This window comes from Oryctolagus cuniculus, chromosome 10, assembly GCF_051225735.1.
Source record: "Oryctolagus cuniculus isolate XC-2025 breed Fujian yellow rabbit chromosome 10, ASM5122573v1, whole genome shotgun sequence".
Lineage (NCBI taxonomy): Eukaryota > Metazoa > Chordata > Mammalia > Lagomorpha > Leporidae > Oryctolagus > Oryctolagus cuniculus.
This window is the reverse complement of record NC_142876.1, coordinates 124,906,023-124,927,618: the sequence shown is the minus strand read 5'-3', so window position 1 is coordinate 124,927,618 and position 21,596 is coordinate 124,906,023. Positions and strand designations below refer to the sequence as shown.

The 21,596-nt window shown below is 57.8% G+C and overlaps 1 protein-coding gene across 33 annotated transcripts in view; it reads left to right on the top strand.

Annotated features, from left to right (window-relative positions):
- CNTN4 (contactin 4) overlaps positions 1–21,596 on the top strand; it is a 730,703-nt gene that overhangs the window by 193,235 nt on the left and 515,872 nt on the right. The window lies entirely within an intron of this gene.

The window sequence follows — 21,596 nt, the reverse complement described above, 5'->3', positions numbered from 1 at the left end:
ATTTGCTGTCATGGGTGGGGGAGCCCAGGTTGCTGTGTGTGGGCAGCGTGGCCTTGTGGGAGGGGAGGATTTGCAGTAAGGCGATACTCAGTCATCTGAGCCACAGGCGGACTCGGGCGTCCAAGTGGAGACCCTGTGAGCTCAGGCGTGGGCGGCTCCCCGAGTGCACGCAGGCCGCTGTCCCCTCCGAGAAGGGTGGTGGCTAAAGGAATGCAGCCCCTGCCCACCTGGGGTGAGAGTTGGGCCTCGGGTGTGACGGGACCAGCTCCTGTGGGTGCCGGGAGGGAGGCTCCCTGCTCGCTGGGGGGGTCTCTGTGATCCTCTGGGGGGAGACTTCCGTGATCTCTGGTTCTGCTGCTTCGCCCCATCTCCCTGGCCAGTGCCCAAGTGCCCTCCTCCGTGCGGGCTCGGCAGTGGCAGGCTTGGGGCGCTGGCTGGTCTGACGGGGCCTGGTTTGAGCTTGGGAACATCTCTGAGCAAGGTCACGAGGGTCCCGGCATGCAAGTTGATCCCTGTTGACTGGAACACAAGGTGGGCAGGGAACAGCCTCGTCCCACAGACACCGCAAGATGAGTGCTGTCCTAGTCTGAGTGTGCGCTTCGCGATGGCCGAGGGACTCCCCACCTGTGCTGGGGCACTGACGCCGTGGGCGTGCCTGCAGGCTGGGAGGATGACTTCACATCCTCGCCGAGAGAAATTCAGGAACGCGGTTTATTTCATTTTATTCTGCACGCTCCTAAGACGGGGTTGACTGAGGTGTTTGACCAGCTGGCTCTTAGCTGACAAACCGCCGCATGTCTTGGGCGTGAAAACAGTAAGCACTGGTAATTCTCCTGAGCTGTGGGGTTGGCTGCTCGGGCTCCAGGCCACGGTCCCGCCGGGGGGCGGGGGGCCTGCTCTGTACTGGGCCCCAGGGCCAGCCTGCGGCTGCTGCTCCTCAGGCTGGAGCCTGGCGTCCCTCGAGGACAGTCGGGGTGTTCCAGGGGACGCCCCGCGTTCTCACTCTGGCTGCTGGCCTTCCTGTTTTCCCTACCGGTCCCACATGACCCCCAGCTGTCTCCTGTGACCTGTCTGTGACCTCATTGTCTCCTATGACCTGTCTGTGACCTCGCACTGTCTCCTGTGACCTGTCTCTGACCTGTGACCTGTGACCTCCCACTGTCTCCTGGGACCTGTCTGTGACCTCACTGCCTCCTGTGACCTGTGACCTCACTGTCTCCTGTGACCTGTCCCTGACCTGTGACCTCCCACTATCTCCTGTGACCTGTCTGTGACCTCACTGTCTCCTGTGACCTGTCTCTGACCTGTGACCTGCGACCTCACTGTCTCCTGTGACCTGTCTCTGACCTGTGCCCTTCCGCTTGGCTCCTCCACACATGGCTTTTCTCCTGCGGCCATGTTGGCCAGAAGAATGACGGAATTTCTTATTCGTGGAATCAGCCCCTGGGGACTTCGGACACAGCTGGGAGATGCCAAGAAGCAAGGTTTTTCTCGCCGCGCTCTGTGGGAGCCTTCCGGGGCCCGGCTGAGAGAGGGTGCAGAGCTGGGCCTGCTCCTGCGGCTCTGTGTTCAGGTGCTCGGCCTGGCGTCCGCCTGCCAGTGCCGCGCCACGTCTGTCACCATCCCCTTGCCTTTCCGTACCAGCGCGTACTTTGCCTTTGAGTCTGGAAGTGTAAACGCCGGTGGGAGTACGGGCTCGAGAAGGAGCCGTTCCGTGTTGTGCGCGTTGTGTAGTGTCGCGTCAGACAGACGTGTGAACCCCGGGTCTGCAGAGGCACGCACGGGAACGCAGGGTCCGCCGTCCGCGTTCCCCTCCGCCCCACGGGCCTGGGTGCACAGGAGCCTGTGGGGCGTTTGGGGTCTCAGCCGGGACCCCTGGCGGCTTCCTGTGCCCTGTGGCGACGTGCCGGCAGATAAAACACAGGTCCCTCAGGACACTGATGCTGTTGACGAAAGGATCCCGCCTGTCCGCTCAGCTGGGGGCTGTGCATCACCACTGCCCGGTGTGGCCTGGGTGGGGGCTGACCACGAGGGTCTGTGGGGTCCAGTGCCATGGACGCGGCACAGTTCTCTTCTCCTCGATGGTGCTCTGCGGGGTTGGTTTACTGATGTCGCGTGTTCATTTACATGTTTTCATCATACATGGCGTTCCGCTGCCACACCTGGTGTATTTGACAGTGCCCTGAGCTTTTTTTCTACTTTTCAATCCCCGTGGTTACTGCCTGTGTGCTCTGCTCTAGCTGTGTCCTTTTCAGTTTGTTTTTTCCCCTTTGGTTCATTAAGGGAGTGAACTTTGCCCTTGTTTTGATGCCTGAAGTAGTTGGATATTCCTTCTGCTGTCTGAAACTTTAGTCATGCTTTTGTTTCTGCATATTTTCCACCTTCTACTGGGTTAACTGAGTTTTCTTTAGTCCTCTGTTCCTTCCTATTCTGTGTTCTTTGCTTTAATTTGATTTACTAGGCTCCCTGACATTTTAAGCCCAATGAGACCACAGTTAACAAGGTTGGAAATGCAACCTGGACGCCCGCAGCCATGCCGGCAGAGGTGGTGCTGGTGGGCAGCCTCCGTGCCTGTCTGCCGAGGGCGCCTGTGTGGTGTTGAGTGCCGTCCCGGCTGCCTTTCACCCACCGTGGCTGGCAGATCCCATCTCCTGTGAGTTTGTTCCTTTACTCAGAGTCACTCCGTATTTTAGCCGGTTCTCCGACTCTTGGTTCCTCTTCCAATACACTCCTGGTTTTGACGCTAGGCTAGGAATTTCTAGCTGAGAGTGCTGCTCTGAGCTCTTGGAAAATGTCCTCCTGATGTCCTCCCCCCCTCGTTCCTCTGGGGAATGACCTCTGCGGGCCTGTTCGATCCTCTGTGGGACATAGCCTGCTCAGTCCTTTCTCTGCCTGATTTCATGACTTTTCCCTGGGCAGTTCTGAAGTTTATGATAAAGAGTGCCTTTGCTTTTAGTTTGTCTCATGTGATATGCTATTTTGCAATCTAAACAAACACTGTTTTACTAAATTCTTAATCCTTTTTGAGTCATGGATTTCCTAACGATTTTTCTGCACATCTGATGGACTCGTGTCCCCGTCCGTAACTCCTGACCACTGCTGTGGCTGTGTGTGTGTCACTCCCATGCTGTGTTCTGGGAAACCCCCTCCCCCAGTTCTTTGTCCGTCAGCATCCAGTCGCTGCCCAGCTGTGGGTGTCGGCAGGATGCTGGTGCTGCAGTCACAAGCCGCACCCAGATCTCGTGGGCTCGGCCGGTTATGTCTGTCATGGGCTCGGCCAGTTGTGTCTGTCGTGGGCTCGCTGGTTATGTCTGTCGTGGGCTCGGCTGGTTATGTCTGTCGTGGACTCGCTGGTTATGTCTGTCGTGGACTCGCTGGTTATGTCTGTCGTGGGCTCGGCCGGTTATGTTTGTCTCCAGCTGCTTGGCCTGGGCACATTAGTGGGAGAAGTCCACTTGGATCCGCTCGGGGGCTTGAGTTGAGGGAGGGGCCACTCGGGGCTATGCCCATGACCACTGGGTGGGGTACACAGCTGGGGGCCTGGGGCCTGCTCCAGAAGCTTCTTCCCAGCATCAACAGGTGCCAGCTTTGCTGACCTTCACTGGCCGAAGCAGCCACGTGGCCACAGGGAGAGGGCCAGGGACACGGTCACGGTTGCCTGTGGATTTGTGGAAAGCCCTTACTGCCTCGATTCCATTTGTTACAGGTTTAATTTTTTTTTTTTAATTTCTAGAGTTTGTTCTTATCTTTGTTGTGTTTTGTCACTGCTTTTTCTAGCTTTATTTGTGAATTCCCTATGATTGTAATTACCGTGTACTTTGAATTTTCACCCATGTTCATGAATCTTCGGTTTCTAGCACTTAAATTGCACTTAGGGTTTATTTCGCCAGCTGACTGTGGCGTGCACTTCTGTATCGTGAGCTCACTGTAGTGCAGGGCTCCTCCCCGGGAACGCCGTGAACCCTGTGTTGAGAGCATTCTCCAAGGCGGCCTTTGCTCAAGCTTTCATTTAGGCTTAGCTTAGCGCCAAATGGGTTCTGGACAGGTTTTTTTTTTTTTTAAGATTTTACTTATTTGAGAGGTAAAGTTACAGAGAGAGAGAGAGAGAGAGGTCTTCCATCCACTGGTTCACTCCCCAGATGGCCACAACACCTGGCATTGTGCCAATCCAGAGCCAGGAGCAGCTTGGGCCATCAGCAGAGAGCTGGATGGGACGAGGGGCAGCCAGGCCACAGACCAGTGCCCGTATGGATGCTCGCGCCAGGGTGGAGGCTTCACCTACTGCGTCACGGCGCCAGTCACCTCAGATGCGTTTTTGTGGTAGTTCCTGCACCTTACAGGAAATTCTCACGTGCATCCCCTGTGAGTGCGTGATTTCAGCAGACACTCGTGTGGACCCGCACCTGCGAGCTCTCTGCTCGAGGGGCGACTGTTCCTACCTGGTTTTGAGACCATTTTGTCAAGTTTTCATGTTCATTTCATGTTCACTTCGTGTTCATTTCATGAACTTTATTTTATTCCTGGATTTCCAGGTTGGCTCCTCACGGTCCAAGGCTGCATTCTGACCCTTGTTAGGCACAAATACCCTGGCTCGCCAACCCTCAGTCCTACAGCAACGGTAGTATGTCCCAGAAAAAATTAAAAAAATAAGCAAATATGTTGGGGTTATAGTTTATCTTTTTTTCTGTGTTTACCCATGGGCATTTGTCCGCACCTGCTGAGGCTGCCGTATGTTTAGAACTGGAGGTTCTACCAGCAGCTTTCTCGTCTGCGACAAAGGGCTTGCAGGGGCCGTGGCTACAGAGGTTCCCGTTTTTCCCCAGAAACATTTTATTTAAGTATACAAACGTCATGCGTGCCGTAAATAGAACTTCGGGAACATGGTGATTCTCCCGTCCCTGCTCGGGCTCCTGCCCTGCTGTGACGGACTCAGCGCTGCGGGAACCAGCGGGAAAGGAGGAGCCTGGTTATCGGGTCTGCTGGCTGCTTCCTGCTCGGATGCGGGTCTGCCCTGTCACCTACAGATCTTCCAGCTCTGCCGGCTCCAGAAGTGGAAATTCGCTGCCGTAGTCAAGAGGACTCTCTCCCAGCGAAGCAAGTTTAGATCTGATGAGTTTTGAGAAAGAGCCTGCCTCCTCCCCAGTGCTTTAATATTGAATGATCTGATTATTTATGGCAGAATTCTTGTTAACTGGCATTACTGCAGAAATCCTGTCTCTGCTCCACTTGCTGTGAGCTCTCTTAGAGATAACGGTAAGGAACCATCGCACCTTCCTCGGCCCAGGATTGCATGAAGATAGCTGTTGTTCACCAAACCTCCAGAGGTGACGGTGACATAAAACGCTGAGAGAAGCCCTTGACCCAGCGGTCAACCACGTAGCCTTCTCAGTTAAGCCTGCGTTATTGGGAGGAGGACGGAGGTACATTTTTTCCCTCTCAGGTTTGGACTAAGACGTGGTGAGAAGGCCCAGTGTTCAGAACCTTGGGTGGAGAGAACCCATTGCACGCACACACGGAGGGGAGGGGCAGCAGCGTCACAGCTCCCCGGCTGCGGTGGCCTTGCGTGTGCTGCCACCTCCTTCACATGGTTGCAGAGCTCCAGATTCCACCCAAAGGTGGACTGGCAGCACCGGGAGGCCGCCAGTGGCGTCGGCCTGTGTGGATTTTAAGAAAGCAGTGGAGCTGCTCGTAGATTTGCCCCAGTGTTGTACAGAATGTTGGTTAAAATCCAGCCTTGGGGTCCCTATAGGCTGTATGATCACACAGCTCTGGTTTGGTCGTCTTGGCTGGAGCTGAGCCACGATGGTGGGTGGAGGGGGTGTGAGCTGGGTGGCTGATGGCAGCGTGACCAGCTGAGGACACTGAATTGCACAAGCAAGGACACGCTAGAGGAGTCCCACACGTCAGAGCCGGGACTGGACCGTCCTGTTGGAGCAGCACCACAGGGAGCCATCGATAGACATCAGGACAGCTGTGCGGCCGGCACCAGATCTGTTGGAAGGGAGGCAGGCCCCTGCAGTCTTGGAGCAGTGGTCATGCTGCCCTTCTGCCATCTTTGAAATGGCAGATGAGCGGTGAGACACGTGGTTGACTGGGGCCTCGCTGGAGGACTCGGCTTTTAACAGAGCCGGGATCACAGCTGTGCTCCGAGCAGGTGGATTGCAGGTCTGAGGGGTGCAGGATTAACTGTGCCGGCCATGGCGGAAGCTGAAGTGGCCCCAGGGGTGCTCCTAACGGCTTGGGAACCAAGGAGTCGGTGTGCAGGTGGTTGGACTCAGCTGTGGAATAATCTTCTTAACCTCATCTGTGCTCCGCAGGCAGAAATTGAGTGGGAAAATAACACCTTCCTCCAAGTGGTTGATCGCGGCAGAAGCCATGAGCGTCTGCGGTGCGTGAGGACAGAGTTGTCCCGAGGCTGATAATTTGGGACAAAAGAGGCAGGCAGTTGCCGTGGAGTGCTGTGTACAGTGTAAGATAAAGACATAATGACTGTGCCTAAATAAAGAAAAACAGACTAGAAGCCCGGGGAGGCTCTTTGTGTCCGTAAAGCCGCTGTTCGCGTGGGGCCTGAAGCCCTCTTAGCCCCGTCGTTAATTTTTCTGAAACAGCTAGAAACGAATAGCCCTCCGACGGAGGCTTGTGCATCGAAATTAACTAGGACCCCACATGCATCCAGGCTGGGCAGGCTTTGTGCGAGGGGGACCTCAGTGTGGTGGCCGTCTGCTGTCCTGGATGCCCTCAATAGAGCAGAGCTGGCCGTGGTGGACTCGGCCCCCAGCCCCTGGCAGAGCCTGGGGGCGGGGGCACACAGCCTACCCTGCAGGGCTTCCGCCTTTGTCTTCCAGCACTGCCGGGCTGAGCTCGCCCAGGCAGCAGCCGGGGCTCAAGCACCCGCATTGCGGCAGCCAGGAACCTGGTGTCCTCTGAGGACCACACCAGGAAGAGGAAAACACGCCCGGTGCCGGGCACAGCAGGCACCGCAGACCACGTGCAGCCGACTGACTCTCGGGGTTCAGCGGGGAACCGCAGACCACGTGCAGCCGACTCTCGGGGTTCAGCGGGGAACTGCAGACCACGTGCAGCCGACTCTCGGGGTTCAGCGGGGAACCACAGACCACGTGCAGCCGACTCTCGGGGTTCAGCGGGAACCGCAGACCACGTGCAGCCGACTCTCGGGGTTCAGCGGGGAACCGCAGACCACGTGCAGCCGACTCTCGGGGTTCAGCGGGGAACCGCAGACCACGTGCAGCTGACACTCGGGGTTCAGCGGGGAACCACAGACCACGTGCAGCCGACTCTCGGGGTTCAGCGGGGGACACTTGGGCTCGGAAGTGCTTGTTGCAAGGCCACACACAAGGCCGGATGCTCCCTGTGCGGAGGGCGGGGACCCGTGGCTAGGGCAGCCTGCGCTGCAGGTGGCCACAGGGCCGTTGAGTCCCACTGAAGACCCAGGCAGGAGACGGCGGAGGTGCTCACTCGCTTCAGACACAGCAGGCACCGGGGGACCTCGCGGCACGCGGGGGCTGGGACGGCTCACGTACAGCAGCCTGGGAGCGATGGCTCCCGCGTCTGGGATCGGCGGGCCCAGGATTCCAGACGGGTGGGGCAGTCCATCGGGGGAGGTGTGGGGGCCACAGTCAGTAACCGCACGTATTTCAGAACGGCTGCGAGGCTAGGTTTCAGATATGTCACCACAGCCTAAGCAAAGTGATAAATACGCTAATTAGCCCAATTTAAACATTCCGCACGACGTCTGTACATAGATCACAACGTCGCGCTGTACCCACGGATGTGCAGTTCGGTTTGTCAGCTGCAGACGTTAATAGATCATCGCGTTGGGCATGATCATGGCTGCGATTATGGATATCGATTAGAGCCAAAGCCAAGCAGCCCTCGTGCATGGTGGTGACGGCGCTCGGCTGGCAGGTCCTCAGCAGCCGACCAGCGACTCCACGACGTGACCGCACGCAGGTGTAGTGGCCACGCGGGTTTCCGGATCCTTCCGCCTGGGTCTGTGGCAGAGCTGGGGTGCAGACGCGGTGGCTAGCTCTCTCTCCGGCTATGGCTGGGTCGCTGAGATGTTTAAGGGTAGGAGTGTGGGTGGCTGCTCTCCCTCCCTCTGCAGCCTGCAGCCTCCCAGTGATGGGAGCAGCATTATCGCACCCTCAGCAGGTGCATCTATCCACGTCTTGCGGAGACCTGTCCCGGCACCAGGGGTACAAGGAGCAGGCTTTGCCGGGGCCGGGGCCGGAGTCGCCCCTCTGCGGGGCAGCGCCCCTCCCTGCTCCCCCGGCTCTCCCCTTTCCCCTGTGCGTGGTCCTTGTTCCTTTGGTGAGTGCACAGCTGATGGCCATCCCCACCTGGACTCACGTGACCATCAGCTCCTGGATGCTGTCCAGCCCAGTCTGTGTGTCCACATCAGACAGTCCCCTGCTCCACTTGGTCTGGGGCCCCGGGAGAAACCGGACTTGGTCCCAGCACGCTGGGGGCAGCAGCAGGCTGCAGGCTGCGTGTGACTCCGCTCTCCACAGGGTGTCCCCTGGGAGTCGGGGTGCTGGAGAGCCTTGCTCTTTTCCCTTGGGAATTCCTGGCTGTGGGGATGGCCTGGTGCATGGTTATCGCAGCAGCTCCACAGCTGGCCTGGCACCTCTCGGGCTGCCCGGCACGTCGGGGGCCTCGGGGAGCTGCTTGGGGGAGGCCCGGTGCAGCCCAAGGTCCAGCGTCTGTGCTCCAGGGTCGGCAGGCTGACGGCAGTGCCATTCACGTTGCATCCAGGATCAGGGGACTTTGTACCACAACAGAAAATATTCTACCTTTTTCCTTGAGACCTGAGCAAGGTGAACTTCAGTTTACTCAGCTTCCTGCTTCAGGGCAGCCCAGCTCGCAGCAGGGTGGGCGTTAGACTCCAGCACGGCTCATGTCCGCTCTGGGCTCTCTTGTTCACGCGGCTAAAAGTTGGCGGTGCCCAGCCCGGACCGCCTTGCTGGCTGCAGGTGTTGTGAACACAAACATGCACAGAAAGGCAGATTTATCTGTTTTTCCGTCGAGATTCTGCAAAGCAAAACCCAGGCTGCAGAGAGATTGGTGATTGATACTAAAATTTTGACAGCTGAGAGTATATTTTCAGCAACAAGATGAGTAACTTGGGCTAAAGGGGACCAGTGAGAGGAAAACTCGGATTTATTAGCAGTCTGAGCAGGGAGAGGCTGTGTCCTCTCTCCATGCCCACGTGGTGCCCGAGCCCAGTTACGCGATGCCGCACCGTGCACTTGTTTCGATGAACAGCGTGGGTGCCTGCCTTCCTCGTAGTCCTGCCTGTGTTTGGAGCCGCGCCTTCACGTGGTGATTTACAGCCGTGATAGCCAGTCTGTTGCTGAAAGGACACTCGACAAAGCGTATTTCACTTACAGGTTTGTAGAACCTTTGCAGCTGCTGTCTTTTAAGTAAACTGTACACTCACCAGTGGATTTACGGCCGCTCCGAGGTGGAAGGGCTGGGCACGTGCCCACTGACCGGCGACAGGGCTGGGCACGTGCCCACTGACCGGCGACAGGGCTGGGGACGTGCCCACCAATTGATGACAGGGCTGGGGACGTGCCCACCGACCGGCAACAGGGCTGGGGACCAGCCCACCGACCGGCGACAGGGCTGGGGATGTGCCCACCGACTGGCGACAGGGCTGGGGACGTGCCCACCAGCTGGCGACAGGGCTGGGGACGTGCCCACTGACCAGCGACAGGGCTGGGGATGTGCCCACCAACCGGCGACAGGGCTGGGGATGTGCCCACTGACCTGTGACAGGGCTGGGGATGTGCCCACTGACCAGCGACAGGGCTGGGGATGTGCCCACCGACCGGCGACAGGGCTGGGGACGTGCCCACCGACCGGCGACAGGACTGGGCACGTGCCCACCGACCGGCGGCAGGGCTGGGGACGTGCCCACTGATTGGTGATGCTCAGGTCACACAGACTTTGGTTCTGATTTCTTGTAGCTCCTCCTGCTCTTTAGGGTTCTTGATGGAAAAGGGACACAGTACTTCCACCCAGGGTGGACGCCGCGGCCCACTCGACATTCTGGGCGATGACACGTCCTGGGGGTTTCTGTGACCTTGGCCTAGCTCAGCCTTCTGAGTCGCGATTCTTGGAGTAACCACAGGGACTCAGAGGCATCTGCCACACAGGGAGACGTGGATGCGGTGACGTTGTGTTCAGCAGCGACTAACCCTGGCATGGCATGGTGAGTGCTGGGTGAGCACCCTCCCTCTCCCACAGAGCATTGAGCATCTTTGGGAAGAATCTACCGTGAAGTGACCCTTCTCTGCCCCTGGCAGCTGGGATGCTCCCAGGGACTGGTGAGGTTTCAGTTGTAATCCAAACCGAATGATCAGCAGGGGCACCTTGCGGAGGGGAGGGCAGGAAGTGTGTTCTCCAGAACCCGGGAGACTGACCTGGGGTGGCCTCTGCCTCGGGTCCCCACACAGAGGCTGCCCGGTCAGCGCTCTCAGAGCGAGGGCTAACGGAGCACAGTGGCGACGGCCTGGCGCTGAAGCCCAGGGCCACTTCCCCCCAAGCCGCTGTGATGCTGTCACTGTGGCCGTTGGCTGGTTATTGTGATCGAGGGCCAGGTCTCCGTCCCAAGGTCCCAGAAAGCGTGGAGCAGGAGGGGATGAGCAGGAAGGGACGGGCCAGGCGCCGGTGCAGAAGCACGAGGCTACGTTTTCTCTTGACGCAGGATGCCAGCCACGGGAGGGTCTATCCCCGGCTGCCCACCCTGCATGGCTTGTGACCAGGCTCCGGCGGGGAGGGGTGCAGGCTTCATCAGTCCAGGCCTTTTCACGCCGTCCTTGCCACCGTCGTCTCAGAATGACGCACGTTCTCGTCGGAAGAGCTCCACTGACCTCTGGCAGCCCTGGGATGGCTGCGCGGGACTTGGGGCCACAGAGTCGGCCAGCTCCTCACTGCCCGGTAAGACAGATGGGGGTTGACGGGGGGGCTTGGCCAGCCTGTGGTCTGCTCGCGAGAGCTGTCCGCACTTGTGTGAGGGCTGCAGCAGAGTGTGCTGGTCTGCGTGGGGAATGCCCGGGGCTCCTGTGTCCCCTCCAGTGCGACTCTTCTGCTGCACGCCTCGGTGCCACCGCTCCTAACGCAGGTGACGTGGGCACCGTGCGGGCTCAGCAGCATGGAGCTGTCAGTACTGCTGTCTACCTTCGGGCTGAGTTGAAACGCTAGCTGGGATGGGCTTCACACAGCTCGCGTGCCCGGGGCCCTACCTGATGGCTTCTGCTGCTATACAGATCCTGCGCCGTTCTAATGATCGGACAGAGTGTGTGGGGTGCAGGCCTGGCCCCGGGGGAGTCAGGTGAGCAGGTGACGAGACCTGTGCCACCTGGACACCGAGTGTCAGGAGAGAGGTGGCGCAGGGCAAGGTGGAAACGAGGGGCAGGCTGTAAGCTGCCGTCTGTGCTGCCGGGCCCTGCCCGCAGAGAGCAGACTTGAGTGTGGATTGTGAGGAATTTTTATTGCCTTTTTATTTTACGGTGAAAAATATTGTATTCTTGAGTTCTAGAATGTTTCCGGAATTGTCAGGATTTTCTTTGGTCTTTTGTCCCTTCCTAAACAATTCTGCTTCATCTTCCTTAGAACTGGAAGTAGTGTTGGGGGCGGGGGGGGGCAGGTCATTTTCCTGATATATCCGTCTTCTGTGTTTGGCCAGTGTGATGTGGAAAGCAGTCCTGCAAAATGCTGCAAACGGACTTTCTCAGGCACTCTCTGTGCCGCACGCACGCCCGCACGCCTCTGCCGAGTCGCTGGCGGGGAGGGGAGGTTTCCCCGGCTGCTGGGCCTGTCCTGCATGATGTGGCTCCTTGTTCCGTGGCTGCTGTGATGCGGCAGGCCACGCCGAGCAGGGAGTCACCTGTGCGCGTGCAGTCCTTGCACGAGGGGCGACGGTGCTGAGCGCCACAGTGTGCACCCGCCCCGCCCACTCACTCCTTGGTTTGCCTCTCACCGAAGTCAGGGCACTGCTCAACACGGATGCCGTGCATTGGTGGCCTTGAGCAGAGTGGTGCTGCCCCCGGCAGACAGGCGGCAATGTCTGTTACCCACACGGCCTTTAGGGCGGCTCTGCCTGTATCTCGGGGTAGAGCCCCGGGAGCTGCGGGGTGCCCTGAACCCCGGGGCGGCAGTAAGAGCTCCGCGATCAAACAGAACACAGCCTCTCAGGAATCATTTCCTACGTCCATCACTTAGGAGGTGGCTTCTGCTGGACGCATGAGGTGGGCACTGGGCCCCAGGCGGCAGGCCTGGCCTGGGCCTGGCCCTCAGTGTGTGTAGCTACACGAGATCTGAGAGGTGCTAGGCCACAATACAGGTGTACACCAGAGTGACAATGAGAGATGTGCTTTGTGGGCAGCTGATGTGCAGGCTGAGCGAGCTGGGGACCCGTCAGCTTCCTTCTGGGTCGGAGAAGGGGAGGAGCTGACCAGATCCTGGAGGCCGGAGCTGGGAGCTGTCCAGGGACTGAAAGGAACCCTCGCCCCGCACAACAGTAGTGAGGGGAGGGGCTGGGGGCTGGGCAGGGCCTTGGTCCACCCAGAGGCCTCCACACCATGTGACGCGTTTCCAAGGGGCTGAGACACCATCCACAGGAGAAGCCTAGGCCGATCAGGGAGAGCCTCAGGGCCTGAGACTGGCAGGGAGCGTGCAGCTTAATTAACCCTTTCGAGGGGCAGTGCTGTGCGCGTCTGTGAGCCATCACGACCAGGCTGGGTCTGTCACACCCCGTGTGGCCAAGCCCCATGCTGTGCCTGTCCCCCAGGGGCCAGCTTCCTGCCTCCATGCCAGGCAGCCTTCTCCAGGTGTCTCCCAGACCACTCACCAGCTGGTTACCAAGTCCCCTGGGCCCATGGTCCCCTCCTCCAAGGCAGGTGTCACCGTGTCCTAAGGATATGAAGCCGGGTCTCCAAGACACTCAAAGATCCGGCCACTCTGAGCCATGCAGCCTGCGGGCTGAGAGCAAGTTGGGAGCAGCTCTGGGACTCCCGAGACTCCCCCGTCCCACTGCGCCAGCACAGGGGTCACTTGTCCCGTCTCCTTCGAGAGTCACATGACAACTATATACAGCCGGCCCTGCTGTGGCTCCTGGTGTATGGAGGGGGACCCCCTATACCACATGGCTTGCTTCATAGTTCCTGGGAGCTCTGGGTTTACGTCCAGATCTGTCTTACTCTAAAACCTATTCTTTCCATTGCACTCTGACACTCCCGCCAAAACCGGAGTCTGGCCTGTTTCTTGCAGACTTGACGAGGTTGGGGGGGGGGTAACCGGGCAGCATCCTCTCCGGTGCCTCCGTTTGATTAAAGCCGCCTTCATGGTGGTATCCATGGCAAGCCCCGTGGAGCACACATCGCGATCCCGGCAGAGACAGCAGGGATAGGGAGCAGAGAACGCGCAGTGCGTAGCCGGAATGTAGGTGACTGTCTTCAAATAGAAAACAGAGTGCGAGCTGCTGTTTCCAGTTCCGCGATCTCCTCCTAACACCACGAGGAGTAGGCTATTTATAGTGGACACGGCGACAGCCGAGCAGCGTCTCAGAGCCAGGGCGGCGCTGGCCGCGGTGCCGAGGGAGGTCCCTGCGGTGTGTTAGCCTTGTGTGGGGGGAGGGGAGCGCTGGGGCCCCTGTGGTCTATTTCAGTTCATCTGAGTCAGGAGTGAGACTGTGCTGGGGCTGAGCGCAGCTCTGGGGCCAGCTGACAGGGAGATGGCCCGATGGCCTGGGGCGTTCTGCACAAAACGGGAGCAGCTTCCGTGTCCGGGCCGCTGCCCCAGGCTCTGCGGAGCTGGGAGCTGGGAGCTGGGAGGCAGCGTTGCTGGTGCCCTGGGAGATGTTGCGCTTGCTGTTTTCATTCTGGTTTCTTGTTCGTGCTCCTGCCTCTGAGGACGGCAACGCCGTGGCCTGGCAGAGGCGGGAGTGCGGTCTCCATGGTCCTCCAAAGTGATGACGCCAGGATTTCCCGTGTGCAGACTCGACAGTGTGAGCTGAGGTTAGGTCATTTCATAAGAACGTGCTGACGTTTTTCAGCGCCGTTGCCATCCCAGGTCTCTCTCCATCTCGCCGAGTCCCCGGAGGACAATTAAGCAGTAGAACGCAGCCTTGCCTGGAATGAGGCATTGCACTGCGCCGTGAAATTTGCAGCAGTAGAACACATGTGCACAAGCTGACCTTAGGGTCTCGGTTCCTAGTAATTGAACGCGTCTGTGAGTGCTTCCAACAAAGTTAAGGGGGAAAATCCTGTCGTCCCCGTTTATAGGAGACGGCTCTCGGAGGTGAATTTAGGCCATCGCCTCGACGATAGCATCTTCATTTTTCTTTTTTGCATTTTCTGTCCTGTCTCAAATAGACTGCTTTCACAGGCCACAGAATACGGATTAGAGTGACCCAGCTCAGCTCTTCACGGGGAAGATGTTTCTCACTGCATCTTTCTACTCTCACGGGCTAGGGAAGTCACTGTTTCACAGGCCGTGTGTGGCTGACCTGATGATTTGGGCTCACTGCTGAATTTTCAGTTTTGAAAGCCCCTGTGGCAGTTATATGGTTTGGTTTTACCAATGGCCGTGGGAGAAAAGCCTGCAGGGCTTTGGCTCCGCTGCAGGATGTGCCCCTGGAAACAGCCAGCGCCGCTCTCCGCTCGCTGCACGGCAGCTCCCCGGGTGACATCACTCCCTGGGTGACGTCACTCCCTGGGTGATGTCACTCCCTGGGTGACATCAGCTCCCCGGGTGACATCACTCCCTGGGTGACGTCACTCCCCGGGTGACATCACTCCCCGGGTGACATCACTCCCTGGGTGACGGCAGCTCCCCGGGTGACATCACTCCCTGGGTGACATCACTCCCTGGGTGACGGCAGCTCCCTGGGTGATGTCAGCTTCCTGGGTGACATCACTCCCCGGGTGACGTCACTCCCTGGGTGACGTGTTTTCCCGCAGCCAGCCTTCCCCGGCAGTCTCCTGGATTTGTCTTCCTGAAATCGGGTTGTTCCTCCTCACGTGTGTGAAAACATCTGCAGTTCCTTGCAGTGGGTGCCAGCTTTGCTCGGCTCCCCCGGTCTCCTGGGCCCAGGAGGTGGATCCCAGGAGTCACAAGCAGGCTTTGCAAATTCCACTCCTCCACTGGGTGATGAAGGAGCAAGGGATGGGCACAGAGAGGGGAGAGAACGGTGAGGTGGAGAGGCAGAGTGCCGGCCGCCGTCTGCACCTCGCTCCCTGCAGAGATGCCAGCGTCCTAGCAAGTCTCTGCCCTCATCCCTGTAAGAGCAGGAAGCGGTGCGCTTTGTACACCTGCGGGAGTCTGGGGAGCCTCATCCCATTCAACCCAGAGGAATTCATCAGCTGACCTGTCCGTTTGCATCCAACTAAATCTTTTTGTACGTGACCCTAAACAGCAGGTGTGCATTCCAGAACTGTGACTTCAGATCTCTGTCTTTGGTCACCCACGACACACTTTCTATGTAGTTCCTCCCTCTGATAGAAGATAACAGGGAGAAAGCTGCCTGGAGCCAGTGCGTATTGCAGAGCTTGGGTGCGTCTGTTTTGAGGTCGTGTCGCAAGCCTCATCTTGCGGACTCTGCATGCATCTCCTAGTTGGGTAGTGGAAGGTTGTCTTATGGAATACGCTGCACCTGAAAACTTGACATTGAAAATACACAAGCTTAGCTACAGTTTGTGGAGACCCCAGGTACTAAGGGCGCATGTCCCCCACGTGCTGACCCAGGTGTGACATCTGGGCTGCCCAGCCTTGGTCTTCTGATACCTGTTAGCCGTATGGTACAGCGTGTCCTGCCTGACATGCGAATGGGTAGAGCGAAAGAGCCACTGTAGCACAGAGATAAAAACGTGGAAACCACGCTGATGTGCAGGAGGACCGCGTGCTGGTCAGTGGCAGGTGGGTTCTTGGGAAGGTCAGGGGCAGGCGGGTTCTTGGGAAGGTCAGGGGCGGGCGGGTCCTTGGGAAGGTCAGTGGCGGGCAGGTCCTTGGGAAGGTCAGTGGCGGGCGGGTCCTTGGGAAGGTCAGTGGCGGGCGGGTCCTTGGGAAGGTCAGGGGCAGGCGGGTCCTTGGGAAGGTCAGTGGCAGGCGGGTTCTTGGGAAGCCTCCGCAGTGAGAGACGCGGGACACAGGAGCTGCGGCTCTGGATTCTGGGTCGCAGCGCAGCAAGGTGGTGGCTGATGCTGAGTGTGAGGGCACCGGCCACCCTCGGCCGAGCCGCATCCTCAGGTTTCCGCAGACGGGAATCTCACTCCCAGAAGTGTACAGCGGGCGAGGGAGGGTGGAGCACCTCTCGGCTGGTGGAAGGTCACCCCTCACTTGGGCTGAATTGCTCCTTCTGCTAACACAGGGAGAAGACCCCTGAAGCGCGTTTCTCTGCGGCCCCTGGGAGGTTCAGATTGTTTGAGCCTTCAACCTCTGGGCCCTGCTGAGCTCGCGGGGTTGGGGTCCCTCTGCCAGCAGCTGCGTTTCCACTGAACTGTGGTCTCGTGTTGCTTCAGCTGCAGCCTTCGCAGTGGGGCATTGTGACTGTACACCTCGGTGTTGGGGAGATGTGTGAACACAGCTCCCCAAACACCCCCTCCTGTTCCCTCTTCTGGTGCCAAGACCTCCTGTGTGCCCCCATCAGGCCGAGCTTGTGTGTGGACATGGGTGCCTGAGGATGCAGGCTGCCTGGTCTTGTAACTTTTTTTTTTTTTTTGGTTAAGATTTATTTATTTGAAAGAGTTACACAGAGAGAGAAGGAAAGGCAGAGAGAGAGAGAGGTCTTCGATCCATTGGTTCACTCCCCAGTTGGCTGCAATGGGGGAGCTGTGCCGATCCAAAGCCAGGAGCCAGGAGCTTTCTCTGGGTCTTCCCACACGGGCACAGAGGCCCCGAGGACTTGTGCCATCTTCCACTGCTTTCCCAGGCCATTGCAGAGAGCTGGATCGGAAGTGGAGACTCGAACCAGCGCCCACATGGGATGTCAGCACCACAGGTGGCCGCTCTACCTGCTACACCACAGCACCGGCCCCTGTAACTCATTTTTGACACCCCCAAATGTGTAGGTGTTAACAGACAAGGCCCCTTTATGATTAAGCCCATTCCCATAGCTCTGATTCTACATGTGGTAGGTGGGACTTGAGACCTGAAACGCGAGTCGATCACATGTGCTTGCGTGATGAGGAGGGAGGTGCGGGGCTGTGAACCCTCTGCCTTAGGAGCGGCTCATGCACGGTTGTCGTGAGAGCTGTGGTTACAGAACGAGGGGCAGTTTCTTCCCCTGCCCACTCAGCCGCACCTCGCACGTGATGGTGAAGAGGCCATGATAACGCCGAATCCAGTGCTGATGTCGGCTCCCGTCGCTGTGTTGAACTCAGCTGAGGGCTGGACTCGTGGAGCGTGCCAATAACCCGCGTGGGGCTGCTTTGGAAACCGACACGTTGTCCCCATTCCGGTCAATTCCGGGAAGCTGGCATTTAAACTGCTCACAGAACAGGTACGAGTCGTCCGGCGTTCCTCCCCCTGCTGCAAACACACCGTTACTCTTCTTGCATTAATTAAAGAAAATCGAGCCATTATTATTCAACAGCCTGGGGTTGTCTCTCCAGGTATCACGCGACAGGCATTGATAGGAGGAGCAGGCAGTCCCGAGGAAGCCCCAGCTGGAGGGAGACTAGCGGGAGGTTGTAGCAATTAGGACAGTTAGCAGAATCACAAATGCTCCTGATTTCAGGCGGCGGAGGACGACACCCCCTACGCCTCCCCGGCTGCGTCTGCAGGTTGAGCCCCTGCTGCTTTAGACGCCAAGGCTGTCGTCCTCTCTAGAGGTGAGACGGAGGGTAACCCTCTCTCCTAAGCACAGAGTCCTTCCCTAAACTGAGCCTGGCCTTGCATCCGATGGTAGAAATGACAACGCTGGCCACACAGGAACCCGGCAGGACGCTCACTTGGGATATTTAGAAAGGGCTTCTTCCTGCTGCCCACTCTAACATTTCATCGGCTCTAACATTCCATCCGTTCTCCTGAGTGGCACGCTGCTGCCCCTCAAGGCCGTCATGCTTTTATGGTGTTAGAAAATGCAAGGTACAGCTGTCCACACTGATGGCCTGGATTCACGCTCACCTCCCCCCAGGACACTCTGCTGGGAAGACAGCAGCCTCCTCCTGTGCTGCAGAAGCCAGCGGTCAGCATGGGTGGCCACGGTGTCCACAGTTCCACACGCCCGGGTGCAGCCAGCCTCGGATGGGAGACACTGAACACGCATGCATTTCCCCGTGATCATAACTAAACAAGACAACAGCTCCAGAGAGGCCGCTCTGTCGTGGGTTCGGGACCTCATTAGACATGCTCTGAGGCGCCCAGGACAGCTGTGTGGGCAACATGTGTGTCTGCCCTGCTGAGCTCAGGACTGGAGCCTGTGGGACTCCTAGGATGAGGCCCTGTGGGGACCGTGGGCCAGGCACACGCCCTTCCCCCCGTGGCACTCACAGATGGATCCCCAGCCTGGGTCACTCTCCCCACCTCAAGAACACATCGTGAAATGCACTTCTGGTGTATAGTACCTTTTTAAAAAAATTATGTATTTATTTGAGAAGTAGAGTTACAGACAGTGAGAGGGAGAGACAGAGAGAGGTCTTCCATGTGCTGGTTCACTCCCCAAATGACTGCAACAGCCAGAGCTGCGCCGATCTGAAGCCAGGAGCCAGGTGCTTTTTCCTGGTCTCCCACGTGGGTGCAGGGGCCCAAGCACTTAGGCCCTCTTCTACTGCTTTTCCAGGCCGTAGCAGAGAGCTGGATTGTAAGTAGAGCAGCCAGTACCACAACCGGTGCCCATATGGGATGCTGGCATCGCAGGCGGAGGATTAACCTACTGCACCATGGTGCCGGCCCCTGTTGTACAATACCTTTAAAAGCATCTAATACGAGATCAGTGTTAGTCGTTCTGTGGCTTAAGTCCATTAAAATAATAATACAGCAGCTCACTAATGAGATCATGCTGGGAGATCGGTTTCGTAACCATGGCGCTGTGGCTTGTCTGAAACTGTCAAGTGGCCGTGAAACCCGGGCCGGAGCATCCCAGAGGCCGCGCCACGTGGCAGCCTCAGGAGTGGGAGGTGCACGCGTGGCTGGCTGGCGAGGGGCGGCCCAGGCAGCGTCCCCGACTGACCCTGCTCCTCTTTGAGCCATCAGCACCGGGGATTAGTGCTTAATGAGATGATTTGATTCAGGCGCATTTGCATATTTTTCATCAGAGGAAGTGGTTTCCAGTTTATGGGATGACTGTTTTATCCTAAATATGATAATCTCGGAGACAGGTGTATCTGGCATTCCTGAGCTCGCGAGTGAAATGGATTGTTGTTCTGATAGCTGCTCGCCAGCATTGATGTGCCTTTGTCATGGATCCGATGAAACTTAGGCTTTTAGGGGTTCGTCCCTGACTCTCAACCAGGCGGTGCCTGGATCCCATTTAGTCTGTTGTGTGTGGTCCCCCCACCTGCTGCACTGACGGTCCTTGCACTCCCCTGCACCCAGGGCCAGAATTGCAAAGCAGGAAGAAGAAAGGTGTGCGTTTCTCGGGGATTTCAAGACTCCAGGTTTATGTCAACCCAGTGGTTGACGTAAAGTCCCAACATCCCTGCTGTGTCCGAGTGATCGGAGATGGAACTGGGGAGAGGGGCAGCAAAGGCGCTGAGGCTGCAGCTGTGGAAAAATGCGTCAAACCCATGGCACTTCCCGTGATCCCCTGAAACTCAGCAGTAGTCCCGCCTCTCACCTTAGCAAGCCAGCGTGCCAGTGTCGCCTTAATGGCCTCTGGACAGCTTCCCCTGCATTGCAGGGGAGCCCAGACCCTCCATGGCCCCCACAGCCCTGCGTGCCCTCTGGGGCTCACTTGCACAGCACTCAGGGAGGGGCTCACTGTGTTTGTCCAGTCTGCTTCGGTGTCGCCTGATGCTCTGGGTACCAGAGGCCCCTTCCTCTCCTCCCTGGCTCTCCCCAGTGCTCACCATCACCTCCATCGCAGCCTCCAGGAGTGGAAGCTCCAGGGCCTGTCTTGTGCCCGAGCTCTGGGGTGGATCCCAGCATCAGCAATGGCGGCTTGTACAGAATACTTGTCATGAGCCCCATCGTGTGCCGGCGCATGTGCGTGCTTCCTTGTTCATGTTCCCCAGTGCCTGGCTTACAAATCGTCCTTGGAAAACATGCGTTAGAATCACGCTGTGCATGGCTTTCACAATTGTTTTCCATTTAATTCTGGTTTTCTACTGACTTTATGAAGTTTTAGTCAAATAACATGTACACACACACATACACACATAGGAAGGCCTGAGTGGGTTACGTGCAGAGCCTGGAGAATTCTAAGGTCCGTGCGTCTCTGACCATGGCAGGAGTTCCACACGAGAGTGAACCTGACCTGATTCCCATTAAATAATTGCCTGTGGCAGGTAGCGACTGGGTGGTAGGCCAAAAAACCAAGTACATGGAGATGCAACATTTGCAATACAGCGGTTGGCCAAATATGCAGATATGTTTTCCGTGGAGAAGTTAAAACCAGCATCTGATTATTTTGTGCTGTTCGGTTCGGATCAGAACAATCTCATCTCATTTAAATAAGCAGGCAGCCTGCTTTCCGCGTAAGTGGTGCTGCATCTCTGGTATTAAAGGCTTGCGTTCCCTCGCAGGACAGGAAGGTCGCATGGAAGGATCCTTCCCACGTTCGGCCGTCTTTGTTACGTCCTGGGGGTGGGCACGACAAGCTCGGGCTGCAGCCTGGTTGGTTTTGTCGTGGACGTGTGCTTCCAAGGCCTAAACGGAAAAGGCTGAGGCCGTCTTGATGAGGGAGACACGATGGTTTGTAACGCTTGCCATGAGCAGAAAGAAACACAGCAACTGGGGAACGAGTTTGTAAGTAGTAGAGTCCTGTGACGGATGAGCCTACAGACACGGTGGCTGGAAACCGGAGATGGACACGGGACGTGGGGGACAGAGGAGGTGATGACACAGGACGTGGGGACAGAGGAGGTGATGACACAGGGCGTGGATGACAGGAGGTGATGGACAAAGGATGTAGGGGACAGAGGAGGTGATGGACACAGGATGTACGGGACAAGGAGGTGATGACACAGGGCGTGGACAACAGAGGAGGTGATGACACAGGACATGGGGGCAGAGGACTTGACACAGGACGTGGGGACAGAGGAGGTGATGACACAGGATGCGGAGGACAGAGGAGGTGATGACACAGGGCATGGATGACAGGAGGTGATGGACACAGGATGTAGGGGACAGAGGAAGCGATGACACAGGGCGTGGGGGACAAGAGGAGGTGATGACACAGGATGTAGATGACAGGAGGTGATGACACAGGATGTGGACGACAGAGGAGGTGATGACACAGGACGTGGGGGACAGAGGAGGTGATGACACAGGATGTGGGGGACAGAGGAGGTGATGACCCAGGACGTCGGGGACACAGAGGTGATGACACAGGACGTGGGGGACAGAGGAGGTGATGACACAGGACGTGGGGGGCAGAGGAGGTGATGACACAGGACGTGGACGACAGGAGG